Source organism: Pleurodeles waltl, chromosome 4_2, assembly GCF_031143425.1.
Source record: "Pleurodeles waltl isolate 20211129_DDA chromosome 4_2, aPleWal1.hap1.20221129, whole genome shotgun sequence".
Lineage (NCBI taxonomy): Eukaryota > Metazoa > Chordata > Amphibia > Caudata > Salamandridae > Pleurodeles > Pleurodeles waltl.
The window spans coordinates 468,114,855-468,129,404 of record NC_090443.1 but is presented as its reverse complement, the minus strand read 5'-3'; positions in this window follow the sequence as shown (position 1 = coordinate 468,129,404).

Below are 14,550 nucleotides of genomic sequence, written 5' to 3'. Positions count from 1 at the left end.
TACACAGCCTACAATCCTTTGCAACCAGAATGCCACTCACAGCCAGACACTAGCAAAGAACATATAATTAGCAAACAAACAATAGGCACCACTACACATTACACTCAGCACACATCCCACACTTGAATTACATACACATCACACAAATAACAAAAACAAACAATACACATCAACTGTCACCCACTTACATCACACACACACACATCCCCACAAATATTATACATCTTTTTAATCACATCCTCACTGTCTTTACCACCACTACCATGTCCCCACAAAAACACCCATGCTTCACTGATGAGGAGTTGAGGGTCATGGTGGATGAAATTGTCAGGACAGCTTCACAACTGTTTGGAGCACAGGTCCAACAAACATAGATTGTCATGAAAATGGAGTTGTAGCAAAGGATAGTCAACAGGGTCAACTCAGTAGGCAGCCATCCACGCACAAAGGAGGTCATCAGGAAGAGGTGGAATGACCTACTGGGGAAGGTCTTGGACATATTGCACCTGGAGGGCTTGACAGGAATACCTGGGGGACTGAAGTACCTACAACAATCATGTCACACCACTGTATTGTCCTGCATGCCTTCTCACCACCCAAATACCCCCTAATTCACTTAATTACTCACAGCACCTCCCACCTATTCACCAAATTCCTCTCTCCTGCATGCCACCACTCCACCCAGCCCAACTGGCCCACAGCCCTTGGCAATGGCACATTAACCACTGCCAAATCAAACCACTAGGACTCCCAGCATGCACCAACAATATTGTTTGAACACTTTGAATGTGCACAACACATCACATTTTATTCTTGTATAACTAAAGTACTAGCTGCACCATCTAGATTGACCTGGTGAGGACCAGTACATGGCAATTACAGATATGCAATGGCACACTCAATAGCATACAAAACATCATACAGCTACAGCTGAGTGACCATTCCTAATGGCTGAAGATCACAGATCCCAATCCAGAAATAGACTCACCGGTGTAGGAAAGTAAGATGGCTAAGACAACATGCAAGAAACACATCTAGAAATAGGACTATAATTATTGCATACCCACATACTGTGCTCCCACTAGGACACATTTGTGCATTGTACAGCTATAATTTGTGACATCTAGCAAGCCTCACAAATCACTAGTAACAGAGGTGAACAGTCATGTCAATTAACAGACAATAACAGAACTCATCTGCAGTGCAATCTGTACCAAACCTATATGACATCTCCCATCATGGTGTATGGAAATCAAGTCACAGAGTAATATTTATATCAAAGTTATGCTGTACAGCATCGATCAATGCCATTGCAGGGAATCATGCAGAGCCACTGTCAGGCATCTCTTGAAGATGTCATCTAAGGTCATCTAACACACGGTCCAACCTGAACTCTGTGTCTTACTCCCTCCACAGGTAACCCTGCCATTTGCCACCATGGACAGCATACCAGACACTGCCAGTCCCCCTCAGGATGAAGGCCCCATGAGGACAACATGCCTGGATGTCTGAACAACAACGTACAAACGTGGGACACCTAGCCAGTCAACAAATCCCTACCTCACCCTGCCCCGTCAACACCACCCACCCCTGGTGCAACCACATCACAAGCAACCATTCACCCCCCAGCCTGTGTCGCATGGCCAATTCAATCTATTGTGTGTCCCACAGTACAGGGACCTGACTTGAACCTTGACATCCTAGACAATGAAGGGCCTGCTACCACTGGGAGTGGACACAGGCAGCCTGGGCTAGGGTGCATTTGATGCATGCTATGGGCCAGATGGTGGGGAATACCACCAGGACGTCATGCAGCAGTAGCAAGCACATAATTCCACCATGGCTTCCATTGCAGGGGTGCTGAGGGACTTCAACACCACCCTGTGTGGTTCCTCAACACACCATCAGGCCCCTTGCACTAGCAGCCTAACATCTAGCCCATCTACATCTGCAACAGCTAGTGGAATGGAGGCCCTGTGGGTAATTCCAAGCCTCAGACACCCCTCCTTCTGTAGCTGAAGAACGCCCCCACAAACGTGGACATCCACCCAGACATCTGTCTGGAGCAGATGCCAAGAACAAACCCACTGCCAGGAAGCGAACCTTGCCTGAAATATCACCCTTGTGTGCCACTAAGACACCCTGTAGACTGTCCTGAGACATGACTCCATTTTCCCATGGTTCAAGGACACTGGACCAGTGTAACCAACTGGTGTAGCTGCTACTCTGATGAATCCATCTTACATGACTTTGTAGTTGTGCAGTCAGATGTAGGACTTTGCTGTTCTGCATTATGTAGAAATTATGCACTGATCCCGGAAACCTGGCTGTGACTTGTGAGATGTACTGGTCTGCAAGACACACCACCTTTACGCTGATTGACTGGTAGTTCTTCCTGTTCCTATACACCTGTTCATTAGCACTGAGAGGGACCAGGGCTACCTGGGTGCCATCAATGACTCCTACCACATGTGAAATGTATCCCATCTCATAAAAGTCTGCCTTCGCAAAAGCCAAATCCGCTCTTTGGGGGAACTTGATGTAGCTGTCCAGGTGCTTCAACAATACACACAGTACATACTTCAACAACAGACTGAACAAGGGCTGAGACATTCCTGATGTTAAGGCCACAGTATTCTGAAAGGACCCTGTGGCCAGGAAGTGTAGCACTGACAAGACTCGAACAATGGGGGTATGCAATAGGGATTGCGAATGGCTGACATCAGATCTGGCTGCTACTGTGGACATAGATCCATGATGGTATGGCGATTCAGATGGTATGTCCGGATGCGATGCCTGTCCTCCATGGTTACCAGGTCAACTTGTGGACTGAGCACTGGTGGTTGTCTCACTCTCCTCATGGCAGGATAACTATTTTGAGAAGAGAGAATGTACACTGAGCTATGCAATATGCATACATCACCAACACATTGTATATTACCTGACACCTAACATCTGTAGAGGGGACATAGGACTGGCGACATATAAAGTGCAGAACAGAGATATGTAACACATTAACCCTCATTGCTGCAAATTGCCTTACATGTAAATTGTACATATGAAACAGATGTCATTGTACATGTGTGGGTGACTTTGCTGTCATGGACTCATTACAAATATGTTTCGGTATCTTCCCATACCTAGCTGTAACCTATGTACCACAGAGCCGCTTTACATTGTTCCCAACATATAAACAGCCTGAACATGTCATTGTGTAAAGATAGTCATGATATGTTGCACAACCATGGAGGGCCAACATATGGTTACACTGCAAATAGGGGAAGTAAGTGAGTGATGCATATTATTGTGCACATCCACAATGATATGTGCCCAAAATGGCAGGCGCCTGACCTACTGTAATGGACAGTTGGAAGTGACCTAAGTCCGCCGGTGGAAGTCATCATGGCAGTAGGCAGTCGCAACCGCTGTACTACTACTTGTCATTGGTTAACATTGCTGCCTTTGGTGGGCTGAGGCCAATGGGCATGACCGCCAGCGGTGACGGTCCTGTACATGGCAGCCGTGACTGACATTTTCTGCAATTATGCTCACTTTCCTCCTGACACTGTTGCTAGCAAGACCTCCACAACATAAGCTGCTGTGTACTGCCTCTGGGAGCAATCATGCAACGTCCTGCCGGTGATAGGGCCCCTGCCTTCATCCCCCAAAGAGCTCGAAAAGCTAGTGGAGGAGGTCCTACCCCTGTATGGATAGCTAGTTGGGGCACCAGAGGAATAGGTGAGTACAGTGGCCCAATCATGTGTGATAGATGTTGTGTGTGATGTTTACTGGGGCATGTGAACTGGTGAGTGTGTAGATGCATGCAAATGCCATGTTGTGAAGGCATCTTAGCAGAGAGGATGGGAATGTGTGCCTACTTGCAGTGAACGATGTGTAGTGACAATCCTATTGCCATGGTGCATGTATACATGGCTTTCTCCTTTTGTCTGTGTCATCAATGCAGGTAAACACCCATCAGAAGAAGTTCTATAGCGTGCCATCGGCAAGCAAGTGCGGACCCTGGGGGTCTACAGCCAGCAGAGCATCCATTGTCGCAAGCGGTGGGAGGACCTGAGATGCTGGGCCCGGAAGATCGCGGACGTCCAGCCGTGGATGTCTACCCAACAAGGGAGGGGTGCATGTTGGACCCTGACCCCCTCAATGGCCCGCATCTTGGAGGTAGCCTACCCTGAGGTGAATGGGTGTTTGAGGGCAGCACAGCAGCCACAAGGGGATAAGTACTGACTGTATCCTTGTACTTTGCTCTGGTTCTATGGTTTTTGCATTCACACTGTAGCTGCTGTGATAATCGTGTAGGTGCTACAGGTATGTAGATTAGTGGGAACACAAAGTACCCACATTGCCTGACTATTAGATGTAGATCTGGCATGAATGATTTGCTTAGTATACATTTGTTTCACCTGTGTTAAGATGTATCTATGACTGCAAGTGGAGATGCTCAGATGGTAATGCCACATGTGTGAGTTCACCCAGCCCTTTAATAGTTGTAAGCTGCAGTTTCATCCTGCCCATAGAGTATGTCTTGTTCCATCCTTCAGCAGTCGTGCTCTAGTAGCTCTTAGGTGTCTAAGCACTTCCATCTGTCTTGATCACCTGTATTAGCCGCTGGTTGCCTGACATATTTTGTACGGGTGCCATGTCACATTTTTCATGGTACAGGTGTTGACTCCATTACTGCACAGATACGGTCAGGATAAAACAGTACATATGGGCCTGTAAATGTATCCCCATTGTCCCATCTTCTTCATAGTATGGGATATGTGAAGGGAGTAAGGAAAAGCTATTCAACTGTGGGTGTCTGATTTTGTCTACTTGCCCTTTACATGCATGCCCATGGTATTGCTATATGGGCAAATCACATTTAGCCCAATGGCTTTGTTCCCTAGGTGATAAGTAGCTAGGCAGTGCTACCCTATCGCTATAGGCAATGTTCATGCAATGTGTGCCAATGTCCCATCAATTATAGTGACACATATCTTATTATCTGCCTACATCATGTCTCAATTGTTACTTGGGGTCACAGGTAACAGAGTGGGTCAATCATTAATACCTTCTGCTTAGATGATGTGGACAGTTTGGACAGGATTAGTCATAGATTGAATTATAATTTCATTGTATGATGGTTTTGCTGTACTTCCATTTCTAAGACAGGTATTGCTGTGGGATATGTTGCCAGTGCAACGGCAGTCGTGGAATTCCATGTGTTCATGATGTGTTCATATCTCTTCAATGGGACATGTGTGTTGTGTGCACTTAGTTACAACTAATCACATGTCAGGAAAGGTGTGAGTGGTTCTGCTTTAATCATGTACTCATGGGGTAGAACTGTAACAGCATGTCAAGTGATATGTCAGGTGCCCTATGAATTGTTCATGGCTGGCTAATGTTTAGGTGTCCTTACACTGCACTCAATGATTGTCAGTGGATGTCTCATGTGTGCTATGTTGCCCACTGTAACTGCACATGCATGTATGAAGTGATGCGGTGTATCTGCAGAGGTTTCTCTGGAATTGGGTGCATGTGGTCCCCTTTCTGCTCTCCAGACATGTAGTATACACATCAGATGTCACCTGAGTGGTAGTGCCTCATGTTGTGGATAAATATCAGTGATAGTTTCCATTGTGGCATATATGTACAGAGGGTTCAGTCAGGCATGTGATGTGATCGGCAGCTGCTGTGTGGTCTGTGAAATAAGTTTGTTTACTATCACAGGACATTACTTAACCCCTTCGCTGCCAGGCCTTTTCCCCCTACTGTGCCAGGCCTTTTTTGCCTTTTTGGGGCAGTTCGCGCTTAGGCCCTCATAACTTTTTGTCCACATTAGCTAACCAAGCCAAATTTGCGTCCTTTTTTTCCAACATCCTAGGGATTGTAGAGGTACCCAGACTTTGTGGGTTCCCCTGAAGGAGGCCAAGATATTAGCCAAAATACAGTGAAAATTTCGTTTTTTTCAACAAAATGGGAAAAAGTGGCTGCAGAAGAAGGCTTGTGGTTTTTCCCCTGAAAATGGCATCAACAAAGGGTTTGCGGTGCTAAACTCACCAGCTTCCCAGCTTTCAGTAACAGACAGACGTGAATCAGAAAACCCAATTTTTCAACACAATTGTGGCATTTTACTGGGACATACCCCATTTTTACAATTTTTTGTGCTTTCAGCCTCCTTCCAGTCAGTGACAGAAATGGGCATGAAACCAATGATGGATCCCAGAAACCTAAACATTTCTGAAAGGTAGACAAAATTCTGAATTCAGCAAGGGGTCAGTTGTGTAGATCCTACAAGGGTTTCCTACAGAAAACAACAACTGAAAAAGAAAAATATTGAAATTGAGGTGAAAAAAACATCAATTTTTTCTCTACGTTTTACTCTGTAACTTTTTCCTGCAATGTCAGATTTTCGAAAGCAATATACCGTTGCGTCTGCTGGACTCCTCTGGTTGCGGGGATATATAGGGCTTGTAGATTCATCAAGAACCCTAGGTACCCAGAGCCAATAAATGAGCTGCACCCTGCAGTGTGCTTTCATTCTATACCGGGTATACAGCAATTCATTTGCTGAAATATAAAGAGTAAAAAATAGCTATCAAGAAAACCTTTGTATTTCCAAAAAGGGCACAAGATAGGGTGTTGAGGAGCAGTGGTTATTTGCACATCTCTAAATTCCGGGGTGACCATACTAGCATGTGAATTACAGGGCATTTCTCAAATAGATGTCTTTTTTACACACTCTCCTATATTTGGAAGGAAAAAATGTAGAGAAAGACAAAGGGCAATAACACTTGTTTTGCTAATCTATGTTCCCCCAAGTCTCCCGATACAAATGATACCTCACTTGTGTGAGTAGGCCTAGCGCCCGCGACAGGAAACACCCCAAAACGCAATGTGGATACATCCCATTTTTTAAAAAGAAAACAGAGGTGTTTTTTGCAAAGTGCCTACATGTAGAATTTGGCCTCTAGCTCAGCCGGCACCTAGGGAAACCTACCAAACCTGTGCATTTTTGAAAACTAGAGACCTAGGGGAATCCAAGATGGGGTGACTTGTGGGGCTCTGACCAGGTTCTGTTACCCAGAATCCTTTCCAAAGCTCAACATTTGGCTAAAAAAAACACATGTTCCTCACATTTCTGTGGCAGAAAGTTCTGGAATCTGAGAGGAGGCACAAATTTCCTTCCACCCAGCGTTCCCCCAAGTCTCCCGATAAAAATGATACCTCACTTGTGTGGGTAGGCCTAGCACCCGCAAAGGAAATGCCCCAAAGCGCAACGTGGACACATCCCATTTTTTGACAGAAAACAGAGGTGTTTTTTGCAAAGTGCCTACCTGTAGATTTTGGCCTCTAGCTCAGCCGGCACCTAGGGAAACCTACCAAACCTGTGCATTTTTTAAAACTAGAGACCTAGGGGAATCCAAGATGGGGTGACTTGTGGGGCTCTGACCAGGTTCTGTTACCCAGAATGCTTTGCAAACCTCATAATTTGACTAAAAAACACATGTTCCTCACATTTCTGTGGCAGAAAGTTCTGGAATCTGAGAGGAGGCACAAATTTCCTTCCACCCAGCGTTCCTCCAAGTCTCCTGATACAAATTATACCTCACTTGTGTGGGTAGGCCTAGCGCCCGCGAAGGAAATGCCCCAAAGCGCAACGTGGACACATCCCATTTTTTGACAGAAAACAGAGCTGTTTTTTGCAAAGTGCCTACTTGTAGATTTTGGCCTCTAGCTCAGCCGGCACCTAGGGAAACCTACCAAACCTGTGCATTTTCGAAAACTAGAGACCTAGGGGAATCCAAGATGGGGTGACTTGTGGGGCCGTGACCAGGTTCTGTTACCCAGAATCCTTTGCAAAGCTCAAAATTTGGCTAAAAAAACAAATTTTCCTCACATTATGGTGAAAGAGAGTTCTGGAATCTGAGAGGAGCCACAAACCTCCTTCCACCCAGCGTTCCCCCAAGTCTTCTGATAAAAATGATACCTCACTTGTGTGGGTAGGCCTAGCGCCCACGATAGGAAATGCCCCAAAGCGCAACGTGGACACATCCCATTTTTTTAAAGAAAACAGAGCTGTTTTTTGCAAAGTGCCTACCTGTAGATTTTGGCCTCTAGCTCAGCCGGCACCTAGGGAAACCTACCAAACCTGTGTATTTTTGAAAACTAGAGACCTAGGGGAATCCTAAATGGGGTGACTTGTGGGGCTCTGACCAGGTTCTGTTACCCAGAATCCTTTGCAAAGCTCAAAATTTGGCTAAAAAGACACATGTTCCTCACATTTCTGTGGCAGAAAGTTCTGGAATCTGAGAGGAGGCACAAATTTCCTTCCACCCAGCGTTCCCCCAAGTCTCCCGATAAAAATGATACCTCACTTGTGTGGATAGGCCTAGCGCCCGCGACAGGAAATGCCCCAAAGCGCAACGTGGACACATCCCATTTTTTGACAGAAAACAGAGCTGTTTTTTGCAAAGTGCCTACCTGTAGATTTTGGCCTCTAGCTCAGCCACCACCTAGGGAAACGTACCAAACCTGTGCATTTTTGAAAACTAGAGACCTAGGGGAATCCAAGATGGGGTGACTTGTGGGGCTCTGACCATGTTCTGTTACCCAGAATCCTTTGCAAACCTCAAAATTTGGCTAAAAAAACACATGTTCCTCACATTTCTGTGGCAGAAAGTTCTGGAATCTGAGAGGAGGCACAAATTTCCTTCCACCCAGCGTTCCCCCAAGTCTCCCGATAAAAATGATACCTCACTTGTGTGGATAGGCCTAGCGCCCGCGACAGGAAATGCCCCAAAGCGCAACGTGGACACATCCCCTTTTTTGACAGAAAACAGAGCTGTTTTTTGCAAAGTGCCTACCTGTAGATTTTGGCCTCTAGCTCAGCCAGCACCTAGGGAAACCTACCAAACCTGTGCATTTTTGAAAACTAGAGACCTAGGGGAATCCAAGATGGGGTGACTTGTGGGGCTCTGACCAGGTTCTGTTACCCAGAATCCTTTGCAAAGCTCAAAATTTGGGTAAAAGAACACATTTTCCTCACATTATGGTGACAGAAAGTTCTGAAATCTGAGTGGAGCCACAAATTTCCTTCCACCCAGTGTTCCCCCAAGTCTCCCGATAAAAATGATACCTCACTTGTGTGGGTAGGCCTAGCGTCCGCGACAGGAAATGCCCCAAAGCGCAACGTGGACACATCCCATTTTTTGACCGAAAACAGAGCTGTTTTTTGCAAAGTGCCTACCTGTAGATTTTGGCCTCTAGTTCACCCAGCCCCTAGGGAAACCTACCAAACCTGTGTATTTTTTAAAACTAGAGATCTAGGGGAATCCAAAATTGGGTGACTTGTGGGGCTCTGACCAGGTTCTGTTACCCAGAATCCTTTGCAAACCTCAAAACTTGGCTAAAAAAACACATTTTCCTCACATTTCGGTGACAAAGTTCTGGAATCTGAGAGGAGCCACAAATTTCCTTCCACCCAGCGTTCCCCCAAGTCTCCCGATAAAAATGATACCTCACTTGTGTGGGTGGGCCAGGTGTCTGCAACAGAATAAGGCCCAAACCTTGTAGAGATAGAGGGGATAGCACAGCGAGTTTATAAGGACATATTCTTTTATACATCTTTAGACTGATCTGCTTTGGGGACCCACATAAGTGAGGTGTCATTTTACTTGGGAGACTGAGGGGAAAACCGGGGAGTAGGAATTTTGTGCTGGAGCGGTGATCCTACTAAGAAAAGTCAGGAAAATATGCTTTTTTAAGCAAATTTTGAGGTTTACAGAGGAGTTTGGGTAAGAAAATGTTGGGGGAGCCACGCAAGTCACACCTCCCTGGACTCCTTGGGGTGCCTAGTTTTCAAATATGTCTGGGTTTGGTAGGTTTCCCTTGATGAAGGCCGCACCCAGGACCAAAAACATAGGTGCCCCCTCCCCCCCAAACACAGGTAGTTTTGTAATACATCATTTTGATGTGTCCACATACGTCCGTGATGTGCCAAACACTAAAATTGTGAAAAGAAACGCACTTAGGTTATGTGAAAAAGACCCCTCACCTACCAACCAAGTTGGTGGCATGTTTCATCATTGCGGTCCCACCTGAGGCACCTAGCGTGTCACAGGTGTGCTGCGACGCCTGATTAGAGCGGAGCAGGTTTTATCATTTTTACCACACATACTGGTTGGATTTGGCACGAAGGTGAGTGATGGTTCAGTAAATCAAATTTTATTAACAAGAGATTTCACAAAAATGAAATGCACTGTTAATAACTGAAAGGCAAAAAACTGAACCAATGACTCACAGCTCGTGAGCTGTAAAGCCGCGATAAGGCACCAACCGCTTTACAGTCCATTCACACATCTTTCATTCATGGCACGCACAAGACCATTCACACCGCCAGCCACGCGCCCAGCACATTACAACACTCACATCGACAGACCGCGCCACTCAAGGGCCCATCACTTACATACGCCCACATGCCTGATACAAGAATCACACCAGCTGATGGGAGTGTGGACTGGCGTTTGGCTGGCACCGCTGCTGCTGCACTCTTGGCACATCAATGTCCTTCTCTAACACAGGCCCTTCATCTGCACTGAGGGTAGCTTCCTCATCAGAAGAATACTCTCGGACAGAAATTTCACTTCCAGAATCTCCTGCTTCCTCCTCTGCCTCAGATGCAGAGTCAGTGTCGTAATCATGGTCTGAAGACGACTCAAAGAGCATGCGAACAACCTGCTGAGCAGTCACTCTGCAGCTAGACATGATCCTAACTAACAACAAATGGATTGCCAACAACAACTAGCACTAAAATAAGTAATAAACAAAGTGTAGCTTTAGCACAAAGAGTTATGTACTAAAAAAGCTATACCACTTTCCTGAAAAAGCTACTCACCATGCAACTACTCTGCACAGACACAGCAATCACCAATGATATCCCACTAAAAATAAAAAAGAATGAAGCAAATTAGACATATGAAAAAACAAATATCATTGTGCTCAAATCTAAGGACAATTTCAAACACACAATACTGCATTTAGTACACCACCTACAAACATGTCATTCATGCATGTCAACAATACTCCTTTGGAGTAAATTGCTTTCACTTACCTAAAACATGCAACTATGCAAACCGCAGGACAACTACTGCCAAAACCGCAAGGATCCACAGCAAAGGAAGCAAAAGCGTTGAACTAGAAGAAAAAGAAGAAATACATTGTTATAATCACATTATTGGCCCTCATCTCTCCTTTCTTGTCTGGGGTCGTGCAGCAAAGTCTAGGTCTTTAAATTTTGTGCCTATCCCACCTCCCATCCACCCCATATTCTCTCATATTTATTTTCTTTACCTCTGTCCCAGTATATTTCCCTTTCCATTATTCGACATCTGCCCATGCCCTCCCACCATTCATCATGGCCTGGTGGTGTCCCTGATCCCCACTTTCTGGCAATGTCTCTTTCAGCAATCATAAAACCGAGATTAGTCAGTAGCTTTTGGTGCCTGGTGTGATCGGCTTGGCCCCCTATACCCAGGAGAAATGTTTCTGGTTTCAGTTCCAACGTGTTCCCCTTGGTATCTTCCAGAGCCTTTCCTGCTTCCCTCCAGAACCTGGCAATCATAGAGCAGCTCCAAAGGGTGTGATAAAATGTACCACTGTCCCCACAGCCCTGCAAACAGTTAGCATGCATTGCCCTCCCTATTTTATGAAGCAAGGACCTTGTATAGTACACCCGGTGCAGTATTTTAAGTTGTATTAGTTTAAGTGATGCTGGGATAACTACATATGCTGAGAACATAAGCACTTCACCCAATCTGCCTCCTCCAGCTCCCTGCAGCCCCTTCTCCACGTCTACCATAGTGTGTTTAGTGAGGGTTTTGTTTTTCTCATTATAGTACCGTACGTCAATGAAATTAATTTCCTTGTTATCTCACCCTCCAAAAGTCCCATCTCTAATGGAGCGGGGATACTGTGAATCAGGGCGACCCCCAATTGGGCATATTGTAACCATTGCGTCTCAGGCATTTGATATTCTGAGGTATGAAAATGGTGCCACCCCATTTGTGTCCCACACTTTAGCCATGTATGATATCCATGTAGCATCCCAGCTCCTAAACCCTCTCATGGCATTTACCTCAGGCAGTCTTGTGTCCTCCTATATAGTTGTCCGTGGAGTCAGACAATTGGCCCATCCCATTTACTTGGTAAGTTTCCTCTATGTCTGGATGACCTTCGCTGTTGCTGGACTGAATGCGGGTCTCAATTTACCCACGTATAACCAATGTAAGTAACTAATATTGCGCATAGATTCCCCTGTCTACCCGGAACGCCGGGTCCTCACATGAAGCAAAAGCCCAATGATTTACTATGCCTACTTATGCCGCTTCATAATATCTCTGAATATTCGGGAGGGCTATGCCCCCCCTCATATTTTGACCTTTGCAGTGTGCGAAGATCGATTCTGGGCTGCCTACCTGTCCAGAGAAATATGTGGACCAAGGAGTCCACTCTGTTAAAGAACAAGTCTGGAATGGGATAGGGAGAATTGTGCAGAATATAGAGGAAACAAGGAAGAGTCACCATCGTAGACAGTGCGGCGCTCCCGTTCAATGAGATCGGGAGAGATTGCCAGTGCTTTACTTCTGTTTCAAACCTTTTGAGAAAGGGTGACAGATTTGCATCATAACAGAGGGAGGGTCTGCCCGTAACCCAAATACTTAGACATTTGAACCTGTCTAGTTCCTCTCTCAATGGCAGATAGTTGGCCAGGCGACCATTTGTCCACCGTGAATAACAATAATTTATCCCAATTAATTCCAAACCCAGATTTCTCACCACATGCCCGGAAGGTATCTCCCAGACGTCCAACCAAAGAGGATACTTGAGTTAAATATAGCAGAATATCATCCGCATACAATGAAATACATTCCTCTTTACCACTATTGGTCGGCCATCCCCATATCAGAGGATCCATCCTAATCCAGTTGGCCAGGCCCTCAATCGCCTGTGCAAAATGCATTGGCGACAGGGGGCAGCCCTGTCTTGTCTCGCTATGTAATCTAAATTCTTGGGAGAGATAACCATTGACTCTCACTTTTGCAATGGGGTTGTTGTATAATAGTCCAATCCAACTCTGGAATTTTGGGCCAAAGCCCCTTTTTGCAAGAGCTCCAAACATGTACCTCCATTCCACGGAGTTGAATGCCTTATTAGCATCCAGAGAAAGTATTGCTCTCCCTTTGGTGGAGTGTGTTATCAAAGCCAGATTACTATGAAGCCGTAGTAGATTCAATGTCGTGGAGCGGCCAGGTATAAACCCAGTTTGTTCCGGGTAAACCAGGATCGTCATTACTTTCCTAAGTCTGATCGCCAGCGCTTTAGCTAGGATTTTGACATCAGTCTTTAATATTGAGATCGGGTGATATGAGTTGCCCCAGTCCCTGGGCTTGCTCGGTTTAGGCAGCAAGACAATCGTCAAGGACCTCATGTCTTTGAGGAGTTCTCTGGTTTCAAATGCTTTTAGGAAAGCTGCATGCAAGTGTGGCATCAGTCTCCACCCATAAGTATATATAAGCTGGTGGGGTTGCCATAAGTATGGCACCTCTTTTTTGGAGCACCTCGCCACGTAACCCTGGGGGTAAATATACATTGAATAATAGTACAGAGGTGTTTTCATATTCCCCTAGTATCGCTACATAACAGCCAAAAGAGTCCACCCATGTGCTAGTAGTGTGAAATGGGAGGGATTTTCTTATAAGCACCATAGCTCCTCTAGATCCTGACTTGTATTGCGCATATCCCACTAGCTTATATTTCCCCCTTTCCATGACTCTGTATTGCGTATCCATGAGGTGGGTTTCTTGTAGGTAAATTATATCAGACTGATACCTAGAGAGCGATTTGAGTACTAGACCCCATTTGAGTTTATGCCCCAGTCCATTCTCCTTCCATGTCAGGACAGATAACTTCTCAGTGGGCATTGTAATGGTGCAAATCTCGATAGTCTTACTACACGTCAAAGGTTCCTTCTTCACATACCCCCATTGCCCATTGTACCGATGTAAGTTATCCCCTCACCCTTTTAATGAAATCAAACTGACAACCCAGCCCCCCAACTGCCCCCTCCCTACCTTACCATGCAGTGATTTTTGAATGAACCACCCCCCAATTCATGACATGTATCAACCTGAACTCCAAAAGGGGAAACCTCGTCCCCTGCGGTGGATTTCTCTGAGGCGTGATCTAAGCAATCACTGCAGATGATCTTCTGCTTGTCTCTGTGCTTAAGTTCATCTGTCTTATCCCTGCAAAAAAGAAAAATAAGGGGGGGAGAGACCCTAAGCATGGCCCCCGTCCAGCCCCCATGTCCAGTCCTGTTAGGGCATATCCATTTCACAATTTGTTAAACCTATGTCATTTGTAAGCCTAACAGGTCATTGGAGTCCCCTAAGGGAGCTGTTCCTCCTCCGATCCCAGCTCCGATCTTTTTATAGAGTTGGTTTCTGCCAGGGTTTCTGTGGTGGTGCGACCACTTCGAAAACCTTG